This window comes from Pinus tabuliformis, chromosome 6 (assembly GCF_031772625.1).
Source record: "Pinus tabuliformis cultivar Carrire ecotype Pingquan chromosome 6, CPIR1, whole genome shotgun sequence".
In the NCBI taxonomy this organism is placed as follows: domain Eukaryota; kingdom Viridiplantae; phylum Streptophyta; class Pinopsida; order Pinales; family Pinaceae; genus Pinus; species Pinus tabuliformis.
Window position 1 is genome coordinate 518,638,625 of NC_142292.1, and position 10,274 is coordinate 518,648,898.

General features: G+C 38.8%; 1 long non-coding RNA gene and 1 pseudogene across 1 annotated transcript; both read right to left on the reverse strand.

Annotated features, from left to right (window-relative positions):
* Window positions 1-1,421: 1,421 nt before the first annotated feature.
* Window positions 1,422-1,820, reverse strand: LOC149259579 (uncharacterized). The gene is made up of 2 exons (XR_016247459.1): window positions 1,657-1,820; window positions 1,422-1,522 (listed from the first exon to the last, which is right to left on the reverse strand). It is a non-coding gene; the product is annotated as an uncharacterized LOC149259579 (long non-coding RNA).
* Window positions 1,821-8,356: 6,536 nt separating this feature from the next.
* On the reverse strand, window positions 8,357-9,884 carry LOC149259580 (putative potassium transporter 12 pseudogene; annotated as a pseudogene).
* Window positions 9,885-10,274: the final 390 nt, after the last annotated feature.

Consider the following 10,274-nt stretch of genomic DNA (forward strand, 5'->3'; position numbering starts at 1 on the left):
ACATATCATGACCCCTCTTTGTTTTCCCAAGGCAATCTGGTTCATAATCCAATTAATTGCAAGCTTCACATGTTGGCTAAATAAAATGCTGTCATCTATGCATAGGTATATCCCTTGGCAATTGGCACTTGAGCTCTCATTTTACACAATTGATGCATGTATGTATGTATGATTGTATGCATGTGTGTATGGATTGTATGCATGTATGTATGCATAGTACATATCCATAGATACATGTATACAATCCATACATACATGTATACAATCCATACATACATACAATGTATGCATGTATGGATGTATGCATAGATGCATGCATACATACATCCATGCAATCCATACATACATGCATACAATCCATCCATACATTTTTTTATTTATTTGTTCAGTAGAAAAAAATATCTTTCATTATTAAAACAAGGAGCCACTGCCGTGGCGGTAGTCCCTGCCGGGGTCTGCAGGGACAATACAATACAAACGCTTAAAGCTGTCCTGATTCATGTGAAGAACAACACGAGTTGTAAGGTAGGATGAAAATGGAGGATGTATTTATCGCATACCCATCAACTGGTAGTATGATCTGTACATTGCAGTTGTCCCATCTATTACCATCAGCCTTCCATTTGCATGCTTTAAGCCTGAACTATTTAAATTTTTATCCAAAGTGTATGGAATTCCCTCAGTCTTGTTCGTTTCAACAAGTAAAGGACCTCCTGTAGATTCCCCATCACAAGTTGGTCCATAGCTTTCTAGAGTTTCTTGATTGTCTGATTCTTCAAAGATTTCCTGGAAAATAAAATTAAAGAAAACACAAATTTTGAGAGGCATTGCAATATAATATTACATTTAAATCACAAGAAGAACTGGATGGCAGTAAAAGGAAAATAATTTTCAGTTAAGGCATTCTTCTGTCCATAAAAGACCGCAGTTCATCACTGTAGCATAACCACTTCGAAAGGTAGTATTATCAATTACCTTGAGGTTTGCACTAGCTGAGAAACACTGGCCCTGAACACGTAGAGGTAAATGAAAAGCAGTGGTTGATTTTTGCCTGCCAAGTACCTGAAGAGAAGAACCTCCCAGCTTTGGCAATGATCTTCACAAATGACAGATGTACTGATGTGAAACCCAGGAGGATGTCATTCTCCCAGCATCAGCAGCACATACTGCTTTAGATTATTCCATTAATAGAATGCATGCCCATTTAGAGAGTAGCTGAGTTATTGTTTGCCTCGACAAAAGAGTTTTGCCAAGGCCTGATCTTGGAATAAAAGCTGATAGAGGGATATAGTTAAGCAGTGACCATATGTTTATTTTTGATACTTAAAGAGTTTAATATACAGGCTGCATACTAAACCCATTTGTCTTCTGTTGCCTGTTATTTTATGGCCTTGTAAATGCACATCGCATAATCCCAAGAAATGGCCTTGTAAATGCACATCGCATAATCCCAAGAAGTGCTTCCAATTGCAACCAAAAGAAACTTAAATATCTTATTTATAGAGCAATTTCACTTTGCAGTCTGCACATATAAAATACCAACAAAAATCATAATATATATCAGAGAAAAATAGGTTAGTTTAATGAAGTGACAAAATACGAACTGTTGGCCATCTCCAAGGACTCACAATTTGATCTGCCTGTCAGAGTATGTACCTGTTTAACAACACAAGCTTGGTCATAACAGACTTGAATTTCAGGGTTAGAATCCAAGCATTAAGACGTCCATTAAGATAACATCATTCTCTCAAAGTGCGCTCCTTTAATGGCTCCATAGGAAATGAACTAACGGTTGCTTGAGGAAAACTCAGAGGAAGCAGCTGGAGCCTGAAACATAATAAAACCATTTAAGCATCAGAGCTCATTTGCAGCAAGGCTGAATCATTGAATTGACTTGAACGAAAACAGTGTCTAGGCTGTTAGAATATTTAAAGTCAGTTTGACATGTTAATAGTTTAATATTGTCCACATGATTCTGTATGCACACAGATTTACCACCCATGGTTTTATTAGGTCAGCGAGTTGTTTGTTATGTAAGCAGCCCTGCCCAAACTAGTATACATCTGAGCTCTTGAATTGTAAAATATAATCAATTGAGTACTGAAACAGATTGTATTATTTGGGCATGTCTCTTTCTGTTTAGCGTGCATATTATTTTATGGTAAACCCTAAAATCTAGCAAGGTATCAGAACCATGCTATAAGGTGTGTGACAGGTCTCCTCTATCACTATTTAGTATTTTGTAAGCAGATGAATTCGAGGGAAAATTTTATTAGATAGTTGAAAGTGGTGAGTTGTGCAAGTGCTACTGTATACATGACATGCAACCATACGGAGAAAAGGCAAATGCAAAAGTTACACCATCTTAGTAAATAGTTGCAGCAAAGGCATACTTTACAGACTGCTAGCAAATCACATGAAACAGAAAGCCTTGTTGACTAGCAGTGACAATCTGTGTGAGCTTTGGCAAAGAAGATTTGGTCAACGGAACTATGGATCCTTGCCTCTTCTGAAGGATATGTTGGTTGGATTTTCTGATTTCAAGGTGGAGAGGATACAAGTGTGCAAGGAAATGTGAATTCAGCAAGCATGCCAAGGCTGTTTTCCCAAGCGATGATTACCGATCAAGAGGGATCTTTGATCTAATTCATTCAGATCTCTGTGGACCCATGCCATCATCATTATTGACAGGCAATCTCTATGATGTTACTTTCATAGATGATTCTTCCAAGAAAACCTGGGTATATTTAATGAATACCAAGACTGAGATCTTTAACAGGTTCTGAGAGTTTAAAGCTCTTGTTGAGAACCACACATGTAGGAAGATCAAGGTACCAATAGCAGACAGTATTCCTCCAATGGTTTTGATTCTTTTCGCAGAGAAGCAGGAGAAAAAGGGAATTTATGGCATCTTACAACCCACAGTAGAATGGGGTTGCAGAAAGAAAGAACAGGTCCACAGTAGAAACTGCTAAGTCCATAGTTCATTACATAAATCTGCCTATGTTTCTTTGGGCAGAAGCACATTGTACGGCAATCTGCATACTAAATAGGTGTCCTCACCAAGTGTTGAAGGACAAGACTCCAGGAGAAGCTTTTACAGGAGAAAAACCTTATGTTTCTCATTTCAAAGTGTTTGGGAGTCCAATCTACATTCATGTTCCAGGGGTGAAGAGGACAAAGCTTGGACCCTCTATTTTGAATGGTATTCTACCTGGCTATAATGAGTTTTCTACGACTTACAAGATATATGTTTCACCTAAGAGGAAGATACTAGTGAGTTGAGATTTGAAGGTTGATGAAGATGCATGGTCTTCAGGGTCACAGGGACCTCCAGCAAAGGTTAAAGAGGTAGAAACAGCTGTTGTCCTGATTGCTGAGCAACAATCAGCAAGAGAAGATTCAGATCAGCCAAGTTCTAGTACAGATACAGAGATAGTTTTACCTTCAAGGATTGTTAGGAAGCCGTGGTGGCTTACCAAGTCATTGCAAGAGGTAGAGGAGCAAATTGGTGCTCCAAATACGTCTTTTCCAGTAAGTCATCCTCCGCCGAAATTTCTGAGTTATCTTACACGGATGTCTTCCATCATTGATGCAGAGCCTTCAAGTGATGAGAAAGCAGCAGGATGCCATGGTGGAGGACAAAGTCATATGATGCATGGGAGATCGTGCCTAGACCATAAAGGAAATCATTTGTTTATTCCAGGTGGTTGTACAATGTGATGCATGCAGCTAATGGCACCATAGAGAAGTACAAGGCTCAAATCACTTCGGTAAATAATCCGGTAATGGATGAAAAAGTTTGACACGTGTTTCTTACCACAGACACGTTATCAACTGCATGAACCAAGATGGTCAAATGGGGGCCGTTCATCTGACTACGTGTGGAAGTTTTCCATTAATGTTTTATTTGGATAACTTTCAGCGAGAACCCGGACGGCCAATTTTCATCTCCCTGCTCATCAATAAACTCTGTTAATGTTCGTTGAATGTTGAATTGTCCCGAATCTTAATTACATTCTTCCTAGAACAGAAGCCGCCGCTGTCCGTCCGTTAAAGAGAAGACCGAGAAGCGTCTGAGAGTGCGACCGTTATATTGACGGAAATACTGTCAACAAAGGCGAGTCCGTTGGCTGATTAGGTAGGTATGTTGTGCGTTATTTCCGAAATTTTTTCTCTGTGAATGGATGAATTTAGCAGGACCAGGATCAATGGATAGATCAACCATCTAAACTAGCTAGTATGAGTATTATATTTGGTTCAACTCTATTTGGGGTGTTAAATGGTATTGTTAGAGATCTCTTGATCCCAAACGAGAATCAAAATCTTAAATTTGTTTACCGTAAATTTGGCTCAATTCTCTTTGGGGTGTTAAAATGGTTTTGTTTTTGAGATTTGTTGATCCCAAATGAGCAATCAAAATCCTAAATTTGTTTAATTGGTGTTGTTAATGTTTACCAAATGTATAAGGTTAAGGTTCAAATATTTAGAAGGTATTGATAATATTAAGGGTATTGTATTGGGATATGTTGATCCCAAATGAGCAATCAAAATCCTAAATTTGTAATAAAAAGTATAAGGTTCAAATTACTTGAGAAGGTATTGTTAATGTTTAACAAAGTTGCAAAGGGCGTTAAATAAACGGATTTATTTTTGGGATGTAAGGGATTTGTACATCCCAGTGAGTAATTAAAAGCCTCTATTTCTTATTTTTTAATCCCTCTAGGTGATTAACTGCATTTAATAAAATTTTTGGCCCTATGGGTGCTTCATAGATTATATCTATGATTATAGATAAATAATGATCCATCTTAAATCTAAACCTCACCCCAAATTTGTTAATACAGAAACAGAGGGCAAATCTGCCAAATCTGGTAATACAGAGACAGACCTCAAGTCTGCTAAATCTGTTATGCACCCAAAGGTATCAATTTTTGGAGGCGCCATACCCAAAATCCCAACGTATAGGGCCACACCATAGAACCATTTCAATTTTCAACACAGTTTCAGATTCCTGAGCCACAACATAGAACCATTTTAACACAGTTTCAGAATATAGAACCATTTCAACACACCGTTTCAGATTCCTGAGCCACAACATAGTACCATTTTAACACGCAGTTTCAGATTCCTCTAGATGCAGGAGTTCTTGGCGCATTAGATTTAAAGATTAAAATAAATTGATGCTAGTTTGTATTTTTTGTTAGTACCATTTTAACAGGCAGTTTCAGATTCCTCTAGATGCAGGAGTTCTTGGCGCATTAGATTTAAAGATTAAAATAAATTGATGCTAGTTTGTATTTTTTGGTGCCATGCTACACACCATCGCATATTCAGATACACAAAATGGAGCCACAAGAAATTCATCTAATGATATAGTGACACATACCTCGTAACAGTGAGAATGCCAAAGCTTCTGCTCTTCTTCAGGGAGAGCCTCAAACAAACGCTCTGATATGATATACTCCACACCTGAAAAACCCAACAAAGATTTGTGCCCAAATTTAACATCCATAGCTTAAATTCAAGATGTTATCATTACTAACATGAGGATCAACTGCAACTAAAACTTCAGGAAAAAAAACATGGGCTTTCCCCAACTTTCCTATGAGACGTGCATCGCTGGCATCTGAATCATACACAACACACTGCAAGAAATCCTCATTCACCGTGGCCACATAATGGTGTGTTTCAATCTGTCTGGTCATATCGTGTCCATATATTGCCCAAGTGCACACATGTTGTACACAAATTGCACAAATTGCGTTAATAAAAAGCAAAGGCCAGAAAGAAAAGGCAGAGAAACCAGTTACTACCGGACGGAATTCAGCATCACACCAGGGTTGTATTTGTGTTTTTTTGAAACACACCTGACTTTTGAACGCAATAGCCTTCCATGACTTCTGGACGCAATAGCCTTCCTTGCTCCTGCCTCCATTACTATCAGGTATCTTAGCCTGCCCAGCCTTCCCTGCTCCTATCCCCATTACAACCTGTCTCCATTACCAACAGGTCTCTTAGCCTGCCCATCTCAAAACAAAAACAAAAAGCTTACACGCGGAGGCAGAGGACTGTCAAAAATACACGTGGAGGCAGAGGAATGTCAAGAAGTAACATGTAGCATCGATGGCATCAGCGCCCGGGCTAAACAAAACTACTTTGGATAAACAAAACAAAACTTTGGATATAAATAAGTTGCAACATTCCTCGACCTTGGATAAATATACCTTGTCATACTATTTCTATATTGGGATATGCGAAGCCGACAATAAGAGGTCGATTTCTTTCCAGTGAAAAACTTTGGTTAAAATTTGGAAGGATAACGATTGCAACTCTAAAACTTTGGCTAAACGGTGAGAAAGCTTAAAAAAAGAAGAAGTCAACGATGAATTAATGAGGGTCAACGATCTACCGATCGCTATAGTCCTGCTGAAGGCAGGGACTAATAAAAGAGGTTACATATTCCCGAGTCTTTACTGTTCCTTATACAACCAGATGAAGAAAAAACAATGCATCAAGTTAACAACAAATAATCTAAAGCCAAATAAACCAGTGGAGAACCTCCCTTCCAGATAGCAAGAAACCACAAAAAGCCTAGAAAACTATTAAAAAGTGGACTAGAAAAGGGGGAAGCCAAGAGAAAAATCCGACAACTAAAAAAATAGAGATAACAAGGATTGACTAGCAAATACAAAACCCAGGAAAGTACAGGAAAAACAGAGAAGCAAAAAGACCTTCATGAAAGAACAAAGGTGTCGGAGCTGGTGGCAATGTCCTGAACTAAAAATTAAATAGTCCACCCGAAGCAAAGACATCGTGCTTGGAAAGATGATCAACTAAAATATTTTTCTCCCGATAGACGTGGCAGAAAGATATAGAGGAGAAACATGCCCTCATGGAAGAAATTGCTTGAGCGAGTGGATTAATGAAGGCATAGTAAGAGAGTGATGCCCCAACGCCTAGTTAATGGCCACCTTCGAATTGCCAACAATAAAGATCTTGTCTATCCTATAGCAAACTATATCAGGATTTAAATTTTTTCATCTCCATTAGATAGTTCCTTGCATGGTCCACTCTACCAGCGTTGCACAAAGCATTGATCAATGCATTCAAATGGATTGTCCACTTCGAGAAAGGATTGTCCCTGATTTTAATATATAGTGTGACAAACCATATGTGACAGGCAGGTGGAAAACTTTTCTCGCAATTGACTAAGCGACGTCCTGCGAGACAGACTTGAGACGGAAACCCTCGTCAGAAGTATATGCTTGGCTCTTTTCCAAACAAATGAAGAGTCAATGAGGTTTTGTGTAATCACTTCTGGTATCGTATTGGGTTATTGTTAGAAGCGATAATTGGATTCGGATTCTCATCGAATGAGTTGTTTTGCTTTCTCAATTTGAGAGGGTTTGTTTGGAGGGAAAAACGAAAGAGGACATACAAGAATAGTGAGGGGAAAGATGCAGAGGAAGAGGATTGAGAACATCGCCAGCAGGCAGGCCACATTTTCCAAACGTAGGTGGATTGCTGAAGAAAGCTTACGAGCTCTCGGTGCTCTGCACTGCAGAAGTTGAACTTGTGATTTTATCCCCAGCAGGAAAGCTCTATGAACTGTTTTTTTAGTGCAAATCCTACTATTTTGATTCTAATAATCATGGCTATGCAAACCTCATGAGATTATTACTAATAACCCCGGTGGTGCAAGCCCTAGTAAGCTCGATGTTGAAAAACTTAGTGTAAAACCTCCAACAACAACATAATCAATACATGATGTCAAAAAAAATGGAGAAGCATCCAAGGTTCTTAAGCAATGATGTAATGAATGAGGTGGAGAAGCATCCAATGTTATTGAGCGATGGTTAGCTATACGAGGAAACATGCAATGTCATCTTCCTTTCTTTTTCATGGATATAACTTAATATAACTTTCTTATGTAGAAAACATGGCTTATCTTAGGCTTAACCATGCATATAAAATACCACCTATCATCTTCATTGAAAAAAGAATGGTGTCTTTGTTCATAAATATCAGTGATTAATCGTAGGAATGGCTGTTATTCTCTATCAAACAAAATCAAGGACGAAGTAATGAAGATCTTGGTCGACAACAAAACTTATGATTATTAACTTCACATTAAAATTTACTTCATCTCTGCCACCTTCAAGGAAATCTTTGTTATCCATCACCATATTGATGTTGTGACTTGGTCCTTGAAAAACATTCAGCATGTTTGATTCATGGAAACCTTCAAGTTAGACAGTATATGTCATGCTAACTTGCAAGAGATTGGTGTGAGGTACATTGAGGCTTGCAGGGCCTGCCCTGCAGTTTGCCCTCATGAAAGCATAGAAGTAGATTATAACCAGTTTCTTAGGAAACCATGAATCCTTTCTAGCCTTGACATATCCGTGACCAACAAGATATACAACTCCTGATAATTCAGAACACTTCCATAGTTCCAAATGTACATCACAAGAAGGAAGCAGGAGGCAAAAACCATTTATCCAACCATTTTCCCCCACTTTCATCAAAACTGTAGAAAAATAAATTAGCTCAGTTGATCCAAATAGAACAGGAAATCCAATCGCAAGGAATATATTTTTTGCCCATATAAGAACCATGACAAGAGTCACTAGGCTTGTAGTCACCATAATCATCTCTACCTTTGCAATGCCATATGCATTTGATATCTCGACCGTGCTCTTAAAACAATCACATACCAAGACACACATTATCATTAGAACCCAGTTGATGACAAGAATGTAGATCTGACCCATGAACCGTCGGGATGTGTGAATTATTTTCAATCTGGGAAAGCATCCTAGGGCCATGGACATTTTAATAGATGAAATTGTTGCTGAGATCATTGCCTGGCTTGCAATCATGGCAACAACACTAGCTATCACGAAGACTGGCCAGATAAAACCATCTGGAATTGAAGCAGAGAATACGTTCTCCACCACAGAGGGATGCTTCATAAGATATGCAACTTGATCCATGTAAGCCAATAGTAGGCATGGGAATACTACACATGTGAAGGCTATCTGGATGGATCTTACTGAGAAGTGACCCAAATCAGCAAACATAGCTTCAGCTCCTATTATGCATAACACGCAACCTCCTAGGGACATCCATGCTTTGATAGTGTTCCTCTTGAACAAGTAATAGATATAAACAGGATTGAATGCCCTTAAAATTTTCATGTCATGTTAAATAATATTGTAAAGTAAAATAGAACCAATAGAGAAAAACCATATCATGAGTGCCAGAGAAAATGTCATGCCTACTTTGCTTGTACCAAACTATTTTATGCTGAACAAGATCACCAGGAATATGATTGAGACAATGACCATTGTGTCTTCCGTAAAGCTAGATATTTCATCTTGCATGCCACTAACAACAGACATCACTGATATTGCAGGTGTAAGTATGCCATCCCCAATTACCATGGAAGTACCCATGAGAAACAAGAGTAGCAGTAGGGTCTTCAATTTTGTACTTCCCTAAAGGCTTTCTTTGATTCTTAATAATATTTCCAGTTTCGGGGTGGGCAACTTGAGCTTGAAACTGGAATTTTTTTCATCTGATGATTGCTGGTTGGGGAGCAGATTGACCTTCGCATATGTGCAAATCAAAGAGTACAAGGAAAATGTCCCCCCTTCACCATTGTCATTGGCTTTGAGCATAATGAACACCTATTTAGCCAAAGGGATGAGGGCTATTGTGTACATCACTAAAGCTAATGCACCCAAAACATCTTCCTCTCCTTTGGTACGAGCTTGGATGAATACACTAGTGAAAACATACAAGGAGTTGGTACCCATATCTCCATAGACCACTCAAAGTGTTTGGAATGCCAAGTCGAGCATCCGTCCTAATGAAAGGTCCTTACCATGGCCCTTATGAACACCGGGCACGTCCATGGCCTCCACATCAAAGGAATCCACTCACTTGGTCTTCAGAACGAGCCCACGCCTCATTTTGTGTCATTTCTGATCATCGTCAACAAACCACCTTGGGGATTACCCTTCCATTTCACTGCCATCAACCGACCTGGACTCTGATGACAACAAAGACATTGAGCCCTCACTGATCCCATCCCTGTCTTTCTCATCCTAGACATTGATATGATAATGGGGTTGACAATGACAAGAATGATCCACAAAAGAGAAATCAATAAAAACTTAGGAGAATCCCCACAACTGTTTATAAAAAAAGAACAAGTTTATCATCCAAAGAAGCAATTTCTGCATTCAAAGACCACAATCCTCAAT